The sequence below is a fragment of the Lathamus discolor genome, chromosome 4 (genome assembly GCF_037157495.1).
Source record: "Lathamus discolor isolate bLatDis1 chromosome 4, bLatDis1.hap1, whole genome shotgun sequence".
NCBI lineage: Eukaryota > Metazoa > Chordata > Aves > Psittaciformes > Psittacidae > Lathamus > Lathamus discolor.
In genome coordinates this window covers 6,093,756-6,105,043 of record NC_088887.1, presented here as the reverse complement: position 1 = coordinate 6,105,043, position 11,288 = coordinate 6,093,756, and the positions used below count along the sequence as shown (strand labels likewise).

The 11,288-nt window shown below is 44.6% G+C and overlaps 1 protein-coding gene across 7 annotated transcripts in view; it reads left to right on the top strand.

Moving 5' to 3' along the window:
- Positions 1–3,675: 3,675 nt before the first annotated feature.
- EPHB6 (EPH receptor B6) overlaps positions 3,676–11,288 on the top strand; it is a 57,910-nt gene continuing 50,297 nt past the window's right edge. The window contains exons 1-2 of one of the 7 annotated variants that reach the window (XM_065676084.1): positions 5,322–5,712; positions 6,119–6,223. The gene's annotated coding sequence lies outside the window, so the exon portion shown is untranslated. Of the gene's footprint in view, positions 3,746–5,321; positions 6,224–6,835; positions 6,857–11,288 lie in introns of those variants that run through there. The other 6 variants (XM_065676086.1, XM_065676085.1, XM_065676082.1 and 3 more) reach the window with 6 other exon arrangements.

Sequence of the window (11,288 nt, the reverse complement as noted above, 5' to 3'; positions counted from 1 at the left end):
AGTTTCCTGCACAGTTTCAGGAAGATTTCCTTTCTTTTTCCAGTGTTATTTTTGGTGGGAAAAGAACAGTTTTAGTCACAGACTGCAAGAGGGTAATAAAACCCCATCGCTATTATGGGATACTCACTATTAAAGACATCATACTCTGGGAACTGACATATGTCCACTTTAAACACACATCAACTGGGTTACTGCTTAAAGGGTCGGTCTTGCATGTCACTCCCCACCTGCACAACCTTTGCCTTCCCAGCAGTCTTTCAGCTGTGGCGTTTATACAGCTCCATAAAGACTCCTACACATACACTGTAATTCTACATATGATTTTTGGTGAATTAATTTTCAGCCAGATCAGTTCTTTGATCCAGGTCACTGCACAAATCTTTGTGGCCAGCACAGGGAAGGTGATCAGGGCATACAGCTCAGGGCAGAGAAAAGAAAGAGTAAGGTTGTCTGTCTCAGTAGAGGCCTGTATTCTTGTGGGGTTGGAATGTCTGTGGGACCATAGCCATGGCAGCAATTCCCATTTTGCACTATGGTGATTTTAAAATGTTTTCTCTAAATATGTTGTCATCCCCAGGCTTCTGAGTGTGGCAGTCTGTGCATGGGAGATGGAATGTGTGAAGGGAGAAATTCGTGTTTCATGTTGAGATGTTTCCATATCTTACAGGTAATCAAGCATTCTCTGGGAAAGAAACTGGTACCCAGGCTACAGGCTGGGATCCAGGAACTGCCAGGGTACAGACTTGTTTTGTTTGTGAAACACTTCTTCTACCAGCAGCTTTATGTACCTAGCCATTCATTTCCTCCTCTGAAGAGCTTCTGAAATAAGTTGAATTGAGTGTTTCATGCTAAGGGATGTTCTTTTAGCACTTCCCCACATTCTTTTTCCCTCAGAAAGAAAAGAAATAATGTTATTCCAATCCAAACTAAATTTGCAGTTCTCCTTTCCTGCTCATTTTTCAGCTGAAAGCTAAGCTGAAACTGCAGTCATTTATATAACCCCTTACTGTAACCTTGAGGAGGCACAGAGACCTTCTGCTTTGACACAGGATGATGGAAGCTTCCCAGTTTGAGAGAAACAGTCCATTGGTACCTTACATTCTCTTAGAGAACCTGAGCCTCATTCCCTTTCAGCTGTTTCTGTGTTTAACCTTCCTCATGAGGCCTTTCAACTCCAGTAACTTATTGTCTTCATTTTTCTACTGAGCTTCCAAGAACAAGTTGTATGTTAGGGCACCTTTTTAGCAGGGCAATTTTTCTTAAATCCCAGGGCACTTGGGAAATGTAACTCCCCATCTTTGTAACTGTTGCTCCGTTTTTTCTGCTTGACCATTAGCATGCAAGAGAAAACAGGAACTTTTTGAAGCCTTATGCAGCTTTCTGGGGTCACCTTAATCTGTTGTACGTATTGAATACTTCCAAGCAATCTTACTGAAGCAACAAAACAATAGGATAATTGCAGTTTATTTGAGCCCCCCTTCCTTCAAAGTCATACAGACAATACTGAACAAACTACAGTGCTACTTTGTGCTATTCGAGCAAGAGTCTGCAGTTCCTTTTCTTCACCAATCCAGCAGAAATTGGAAATCTCGTGCTTGGTCAAGAACTGGAGTCACAGAATACCTCCCAAGGAAGCAAGTAAAGCTTGGAACATGGATCAACATGGATCAGCAGACAGAAAAGGCTGAACTCAGATGCTTGATAGGCTACAGAGAAGATTGCAATATACCTATACATTCATACCTAAGTGATGGCAGAGAAGGAACAAAGCAGAGAACAAGTCTGCTGTGTAAGCAAAACCACACTGTTTCTTTCAAAGGGAGAACTGAAACCCAGAAGAAGTCACTTTGCTTGTAGAAAATCTCATTATTTGTAATGAAGATTGAAAAGTAAACAAAAAAATACATGACTATATACTAATGCCTTACAAGAGCCAGTGCAGACGCTGTGAATCTGCAGGGTCTGGTCTTTCACACTCCACTTTGCGCTGCCCATCAGTCTGTTTACACTTCTGAGCTTCCCTAACTTCTCTTCAGTTACCTCATTAATTTTCTGTAAGCTGTTCCTCTTTCTATGCTGGGTTTTCTTACGGTTTGATACATTTGTATCCAGCACATCAACAAACAAAACAGGGCCATGATATAGAGTATCCAGAAGGGTATTATAAGGTTTTAATTTACTGATCTGTATGATTATGTTTTTAGAAATCTGGGAAGAAAAATGTGCTAGGTTAGACTTTTGAAATGATACATCTGCCCTTGAAAAAATCTGGAAGATTTTTATCTACTGAAAATATTTCTGCTTCAAAACTGCTTGTCAGACATGTCCCCTCATGTATAAATAGTGCCCTTCTTACTCTTTCTTCTGCCTGCTATACTATTTGCTATTCCCAGCTCCTCCCCTTCTTTGCATTCCTTTCTTTCCTTGTCTGTCTTTTATAGTTGCTCTGTGTGTATCTTGCTTCCTCTATCTCTGTCTCCCACTTCTCTCGCTCTTACCCTCCTTATTCTCTCTTTTTCTTTTGAAACTCTATTCCCCCTGTCTTAGCCTCACCCCTCCCTTTTATCCTCCTCAGTTATTCTCTCATGGGTGGTTTTCTTCTCTTTGGTTTACGCTGTCTGCCCTGCACATTCCAACTCTTTTCTCTTCAAGACCTAACACGTTTCATGCAGTGAGGAGATTATTTATGAAATAGATTATGCTTTGCTATTTTGACCATTGTTTTAATGACTGCACCTTCTTCTTTTGCTTTAAATATTATGAGATCTGTTTGTGCATCTGGATATTTGCAACTCTTGTGTGGAATTTTGTGTCTATAATATGAATGTCTGTCTATGTAAGCTGGTACATGATTGTCTGTATCAGTGGTCTCCAGACTTTTTGGATCATGTATCCTTACTGTTAAAAGACTTTAGCATACATGTATATATGTGTATATTTATGTATATGTGTATAATTACTTGTTTATAAATTATATAAACGTACTATTGATGTTCTAATACTTTTCTCTTGCATGCAATGGGTCATCTTGCACACCCCTTATGATGCATGCACCCCACTTTGGAGACCACTGACCTGTATCATGCAGCCAGGCTATTGCGTAAAGTGTGCTGGTTTTGTCATGTTTGAGGTTGCCCTAAGAATCAGATCCACCCATGGCAGTTTGCAACAGAGAGCTTTTGTTTCTCATCTCTGTCATGGCTGGGCTGTAATTGTTTACATTTTGAGAAGGGTGACTTTTTTCTGCTATGATGTGATAATCTGCCTCGTAGATGAAGGTCTCAGAAACTGGAAGTTTTGGAAGGTAAAAATGCATGCACTGCAAAAAGCTCCAGCACTGAAGAAATGACATTTAAACATTGCCTTAAAAATAATCCCTAGGAAAGAGCTGTCGTCTTGCCTTTCACCAGGTGAGATTTTAAGCAGGGTTGGGGTGTTGCATGTGCATGCCTGCATCCCTGTAGCACAGGAAGTTTCCCCAAACTTCCCCATTCATAGTAGCAGCTTGTTCATGCTTGGCTTTCATTACACAAGGAGGAGGAGGAGGTTTTGGGGGAATAATCCATTACCATAAAGGGGAGGAAGTGTTTCTGCAGCTATTGAACAAAGCAGCTGGTTAACCTCTTTCACAACCCCAGTGCAATGGTAGAGTCCTACTGCTCCCTTCTAGGAGCCAGATGCTCCTCATACTACTAAAACGAAGAAGAAGGGAAAACATATGTGCCAAAATTTACTACGGAACTGAGTAAGGTCCAGCTGCCATGAGGAGCTGAGTACTTGCAATTTCTCCTGAAGTCAATTTATTTTAGAATCAGTGGTGGGGGGAGGATGGCCGAGTGGGTAGGAAGGGGGGCAGAAGGGCAGGAAAGAGGTCTGCTCTGATTTGGCTCTAGAAACACCCCCAGAGAGGTTTAAAGAAAGTAACTACGGTGTCTGGGAAGAGGGTGTTTGTGTTATTTTGTATGTATACAGAAAAGAAAAGGCTAGAACTGCTAGAAAAGGCTTTGCTGCATGGAAACTAGCCTTAGCTTTTCTAATTCAGAGATGTGCTGCTATCTACAGTTAGTACTTCTTTTAAGCACAAGGTTATACGTTTTATCATGCAGCAGGGTGTCTAATGTTTATTTGTGCTTTTATTGTGTACCAGTGTTTTGCACCGAAGGGAATCACAGTCCCTTTATATTGAATGCAACATGAGTTACTTTGGCATCAGAAGCCCAAAATTATAGTGAATTTTGGTATATTTTCCCTTCAGTCCTGATGGGCACACTCTGCATGCACTGTAGCTCACAGCACCCTCATTTTCTGCCACTTGTACATGTAACTCACAGAATGGTACATACAATCAGAGGGCTATACAGCATGCCTCATCCTCCAGCATTTCTCTACACTCAGCCTAGTACCATTCGCAGATTGAGCAGGTAGACTCTTTCTCTTGCACTACCAGGAGGCAGAAGCAAACCAAAAAGATGCTTCCAGTCCTTTGTTTCTATAATGGCAGATGAGGTTCTCCTTTAGGATAATTGAAGAACCATGGTGGATTCATCCACACCATTGCCGATTGAGTTGAGATTTGTTAGTACCTAAAATTAAGGAAGCACCTAGTTCTGTGATATTTGATCGGGAGCATTTGGAAGTGTAGTGAAAGTAAGCACGTATGTGCTAACTTTCAGCTGGCTTGCCACAGAGCAGCAGCAACACGGATTTCAGCAATGTGGAGTGAGCCTGACCGACCATCAGGAGTTGATGCTGTTACTCCAGTACTGCCACGCTGTATCTTCTGGCACGAACCTAGCAAGGGTTGCACACCCCGCAGTCACATTCGGACATCCCCACACAAAGACCGGCAGCAGCACGACAGGGGGGGCGGACAGGGCGCTGTGCCGAGGAAAGACCCACCGGGAAATCCCCCTCTGGAAGACGCGGGGCGGAGGAAGCGGGAGGAAGCCTGTGCAGCAAAGGCCGGGATCGAGGAGGGAACCCGGTGCCGCCCAGTGCAGCGATTGCCACAGGAGGGGGGCTCCGCGCCCCGCTCGACCCCTGCGAAACCCCGGCTGCGGCAGGAGAGAGGCGGCGGCGGGGGCCGAGCGAGCCGGCAAAGGACGGTGCCCGCCGCCACGGGGCCGGGAATGGCGGCCGCCGGCTCCGTGCGGGATCCCGCAGCCCACTCCCAGCCTCATTTGCTGCCGATCGCTGCTGCGCTGGGCCGGGCCTCGGCACAGAACAGCGCTGGGGAGGGGGCCAGCAGAAGAGGAGGGGCACGGCGGGGAGGGGCGGGCGGCAGGGGGAAAGCAGCGGGATGAGCCCGGGGGAGGGGAGGAAGGAGAGAGGCAGCTCCTGGGAGGAGGAGAGGCTCTTGTAGGAGAGCGGGATCGGGGTGAGGAGAGGAGAAGGAAAAGCCGCTCCCGGAGCGGGGCCTGGAGAGGAGTGCGGGGAGCGGGAGCGCTCGCAGGCATCCGACCCGTAGAAGGCATCTGTCGGGGGCCAAGAGCTGTGCCCGGGGCCAGGGGACAAAGAGGCAGTGGGCGCAGAGCGAGAGGGACCTGGCGCTGGCCCATGGAGGCGGTGTCACTTGCACCGTGAAAATGGTCTTTGTCCAAGTTTCCTGATGCCGGGAGAGCGGCCGGCATGGCTCTAGCGGGAAGGGCTCGTGCGGAAACTACATGAGCGATGCTGGGAAGTGCAGGGGGTGATGCTGGAGCCCTGCAGAAGGTATTGTGGCGGGCGGGCCGGAGGGGAAGGGCATTGTGAGCCTGGCCGGAGAGAGCTGAGAAAGAGCCGTGGTCGAGGATCCCCTCGGGTCTCTGCCATCCGGGAGGAGTGGGGGAAGGGAGAAGACCCAACGAAGGAGTGAAAGGGATTAAAACTCCGCAGGCTGTGGGGTTTCTGCCCTTTGCTGCTGTGTAAAGGCTGTTCCTGGGAGTCGGGAGTGCCCGCAGGGGCCGCCCCCGAGCACACCTCTCCTCTCTTCGGCCGTGTTGGGGCTGGGAGAGAAAAGCTGCATGAAATTGGTCACGGTTTCCTTGCTCGCGGAAATTGCTGTCGAAGCCAGAGCCCTTCTGCACATGCATGGGGTGCTCGGTCTGCTCCCCTGGGTGATGTTGCTCTCTGTTTCTAGGTCCTTGAAGAGCCCTAGCCAAATTCTGCCTTTGAAGTCTGTGAAGCAGGAAGGCAGGGGTAGATTGATGCTGCCGTAGGTTCCTGATCCTTGTGGAATGATACGGTGAAGTCTGTGTGGCCTTCTCTGTAGGTTGTTTAATGCTCTTCTGGGGGACAAATCGTTGTATGAGTACTTGTGGTAGAGAAAAGACGTATTAACCTATTTTTCAAGGAGCTGGTTCAAGTTACTACTACTCGGGTTAAATAAATCTGAATGTGGGAGGAGCTGCTGTGATGGGTAATTTTAAATTTGCCTTTCACAGATGCACTGAAATGATTTAACTTACTCTGAAGTCTGTCTTGCTATTACCACACCTGCCTTCCCTACAACTTGTAGGTATAAGAGAGTAAAGATGGGGAAGCAAATCTCCCAAGGGCATCCTTCATTAGCAGTGGTATCAAGTCGTGCAGATTGATGAGGAAGGAAATTGAGAGGGCAAACAGAAACAACAAAGTCAAGACAGTGGAAAAAGTAGCTGCCACCGGACACATCTGCTACTGAGAGATGTGCAGCCTCAGCTGGGATGAACAAGGAAGGCTCCCTTTTTCCTTTTTATGTTGGTTCTAATCAGAAACATGGAAGCTGGAAGTGAGTGCACCTCTTGTTTAGTTACATCTGATGGACCAGCCTCAGCCAGTAATACAAGATATAGTGACTGGTTTTAGGCTTCATTCCTAGTTTGCAAGAATTCCAATGGTGAGGTTCCAAAATATTGTTTTGGGTTTTTTTTACCTGGAAGTTAATTCCCTAAAATCAACACCTTTCACCACTTCCGTCTGTTTCGCTAGTGTTTTGGCAAGCCTCAGATAACTGCATATAGTTGCATCCTTTACTGCATTTTGCATCTGTGTCTTCTGAGTCAAATTACGCATGTGCAGTTTTTAATTCCTTGACATGTATTGTGCCCCTCTATCCACTAAACAGTTTTTCTTGTCTTCTGAGTTCTCTCCTAGTTGACTTTCTTGCACTTATACTGAGCTGCACGGAAGTGTTTGTATGGCCATGTGTATTGATACTTGAAAATACCATTACTTTAAGGCATTGGAGCTTGTATGAAGCAGGATTATCCTTTCTAATTTAATCTCTGAAACTCTGCAGAAAGGCAAGTTTTCTGGCCTTTTTCTGAGGTTCTCAGCTCTTCCAAGCTGCTATCTGTGTAAGAACAGCTTGGGTTATAGAGGCTGTTTTTGGAAGGGGCTGAGGTTTTCTTTTGCTGAAGGCTCCTACTGTTGTCTCTGCCTTCTGTATTTGACTTGCAGGGTGACCAGTTTCACAACGTAAATGTGTTTTCTGGGGGAAAGGCAGCTGGTGGCTCCACGGAGACAGCTTATTCTCAGGCATGCTCCCATAGGCAGCCAGCAGACATGCCTGACAAGAGAGCTGATCCCTCAGTCCATTGAGAATTGTCTTTTTATCTATCTATCTATCTATCTACACAAATTCACCTGTTTGTGCCCAGGTGCATATATTTTCCCCTTTGATACTTCATGTGCCACATGCAGACAGTCATGTAAGAAATCTCTGTAGTTTCTCACCCCTTACCTTGTGTGCCTCCATTAAGATAGAATTGCTTTGAGGTCAACTCTCCTTCTGTGGATACCTGCACTGGTATGAGATTTGTGCATACTTTTCCTCTGGCTTCAGGAATGCTTCCTTTTATAGTTCTGTTCCCTCTAAAATCTAAATTCTCCTTGTTACCCATGGATTACCCCTCAGCAGCCCCTGTGCGGAAGATTCTCCTTACAGATGAGTGCAAAGGACTTTGAGAGCACATTTAAGGTTGCACAGTTTGTATCTCATTTCTGTGGCCATATTGTGTACGTTTACTGCACACAGAAATAATAGAAGATGGAAGAAGTAGAAGCTGGTATTTATGGTCAAGCTAGATCTTTATAATGTGGTCTAATCACCAAAAAGCATGTCAGTGTTACCCAAAAAAGGGCACTGTGGTGAAAAGGTGTTTGTTAAGAATATTCCAGATAGCCTGGAATAAAAAGACTAAAGGACTCATTTCTGTGAAGAGAAAAGTTGATTAAAGCCTTAGGAGGGAGCTGATGAACATCCTGTAGTTCTGTCATTTTCTCTTAATGCTTTTTACTTAAACCTGCTTTAATATATTATATCTTAATGTTCTAAAATTTGTATATTGTTAGGAAGCTTGATATCATCTTACAACAACACAGTTAACATACTTTTTCCAGCTACTGGCTCCATAAATTCAGCAGTTTTCTAAGTTCTTGCAACTATTTATCTTCTGCCTGTAGAGTCTTGCACTGGACATCCCTCTCCTCTCCATATTTGCTCTCTTTGGCAACTATGCAGTGTCCTTGTTTCTAGTGGTGCCAACAGTGCTACATGAACAGACCCCAAAAGGACAAAAACTTCTTAATTATTCCTGTCAGCCATGGTACACTGACAAGTGAGCAGAAAATGTGCTGAGTAAGAAAATGCCATTTCATATTGTTGCTCTTCTTGCATTTGATTTATACAGGGAGTTTTAAACTTAACAAAGATTAACTACACGAGTAGTTGCTTCTCAGAAATGTGTTATGCTTTGAGGAACTATTGATACGTGTACAAACCTAAAAGTGTACATTTGATGGAGATACTGGTGCAGTATCTGGTACAGAAGATGCTGTCTTGCCTCTTCAGAAGTCACTGTGGAGTAGGCTGATGCTCCTGTCGCAGAGGTGCTACTAGCAGATTGCTCTGGAGACCACTTCTTCCAGAGCTACTGCTTTTCTCAGTCAAGGTCTTGTAGTTACTGGTTTCAGTTTTCCATGCCTTCAGAGGCCCCTATTCATGCTGCTGCTCAGGGCTTGCTTGTCAAGAAATGTTTTGTTCAAATGTTTCACATGCACACACACCATCCCCTATGCATGCATAAATGCACATGCCCATGTATGCGCACAACAACAACTAAAGAGGAGGGAAAAAGGTGCTATCCTGGGAATACATAAGATGCTGGAGACTGTGAGAACACGACCTATCCAGTCTGAAGGCTATAGCCTTACATATGGAGGCTTAAGGTCTTAGTTCACCTTAGGATGGAAATTCTTGCCAGCCCAGACCTGTATATTGAAACATAGATGACTTCATTTTCAGACTTCCCCCTCCCCAGGCTTGCCAAAGAAATGATTCCTCTGCTGATTCTGCAGTTTCCAAATGCTTCTTTTTTTTTCATTCTGTGCCATGTGTCTGGAAAACATCCAGTGTGTCCAAATCCGGTAATTAAACCATAGAAGCTGGAGATGGAGAACTACTGACTGTAACTTATTTCAGGTTTAGCATATCCATGTTCCTCCAAGTTACTGTAAAACCTTCAAAGCTCCCTGAATGATCTGATCTCTCTCCCACTTAACTGTAAAACACTCACATGATAGGTCTCTATTTGACCCGTCTGGGGCAGTGTGTAGGATCCAGACCTTTAGCATCAGGCTTACCGCAGGCTGTCTCAGATCCTGAGGATGTCTACAAATGGAAGCAGGGTGCCTTGGCAGAACTGTCTTATCTTCCTAACTGTTCTTTAAGAAGAAGGTAGGATGTCACAAGAGGGATATTGTTGCAGAGATTTCTGAGCATTTCTTCAATTTCCATTTGGAAATTCAAATTGGTCTGTTTATAAAACCATTTGAATTTTCAAATGTTAAGTTTCACTTACAGCTAGGATCAATTTGATTCCAGTAAGCAGAATCTGAAATGCTTTCTGCACCAGAAAGATGTTTAAAATTATTCCTTCTTGGTTTTGAGCCAGGAAAAAGCTGCTGGAAGCACAGCTGGATTGGGATGGTTGCCTGCAGTTGTCTCCCAGATAGTCCCTTCCCTTGTTAATGTCAGTAAGCTTTGAGCTGGCGCCAGCATCAATGGGAATGCAAATATGTACTGCCATTTTCACTTTTCAGTGAGTTTGCTAATCCTGTTTGGGGCATATGTTGTTCATAAAGGGGCTACCATATCAGGAGTTGTCGCTGCCATCATTATCAGGAATGGAACAGTTCTGCTGAGGAATGCTGCTTTCATTACCAGGGATGTTAGTGGCCTTCTCCTCCAGTATCTAAGCATGTTAGAAACCGGCAAAAGTATAGTACAGCATGATTTGAGAACAAATTGTGCTGAACTGAGTATAAATAAGCGGTCTCTTAAAACGTAGCAGACAGAGGCTGAGCAGACAGAGGGAATTCACTGTAGTTTGCATGTGTCTTGGTGTGTTCTTGTTGTGTTCTGCTGGGGCACGTATATGGAGTCAGATGCTGAAGAGTAATTAATTTTCTTCTGGAGCCTTAGTGTAGCACCTCAGGCCCCAGGCTGAGCACCAAAAGACATTTAGTGAAATAACGTAATGGGAATGATGCGTGACTTGTGCTCCTCCTTTCATTCAAAAGTACTCCCAATGCTGACTGGAAGAGTTGTGTTGATAATTGCATGTTTCTCATGGATAATTTTACCTGTCTTGAATTAGAAGTGGGTCTGGGTGGTCTCAAGAGAGCTGCAGGTTCCTGCAGCAGGGGAAATCAAATTAGTGAGTTGCTCACTAGATCCTTGTTACCTGAAGACAACGGTTTAAAACATTGTTTCCTAAATAATTCTTCTTAATTCTGTCTAATCAGTTACCCCCAGAAGAGTGTGTGACGTGATGGGATGTAAAGCAAATAAACCAGTCTTGGAAACAAGGCAAAAGTAAAAACGTTCACTTTCATTAAGCTAAAGCAAGTTTTACTCTCTTTGGTAAAATAACACCTACTGGACAGCTCTTAATTGAAAAGATCAGAATAGTGTCATTGAATTGTTGTACCTGTCTTATTTCTCCTGTCTGATAGTCTGTACCAGCCCACTGTGCCTAACAGGGTTATGAAGAGTTGTGTAGATAGAAATTAGAGTGGGAAGGGGGAACTTGCCCTGAAACCTCAGAATGTTGTTTTAAATTAGGTTTAAGATGATTCTTTTTAAAAGGGCTTTGCTTCCCCCCTCCCTATATCCTAGGAGATCAGCTCAGTTTTCTCTGCTGTATATTCTTTCATGCCTCTGAACCCATGGTGTTGAAATTGGACAATCCCTCACTAATGCAAATGCACATGGGCTGTTTGTATTTGACTGTGTGAACTTCTCTGCCACAACGCTGGTGAACTGG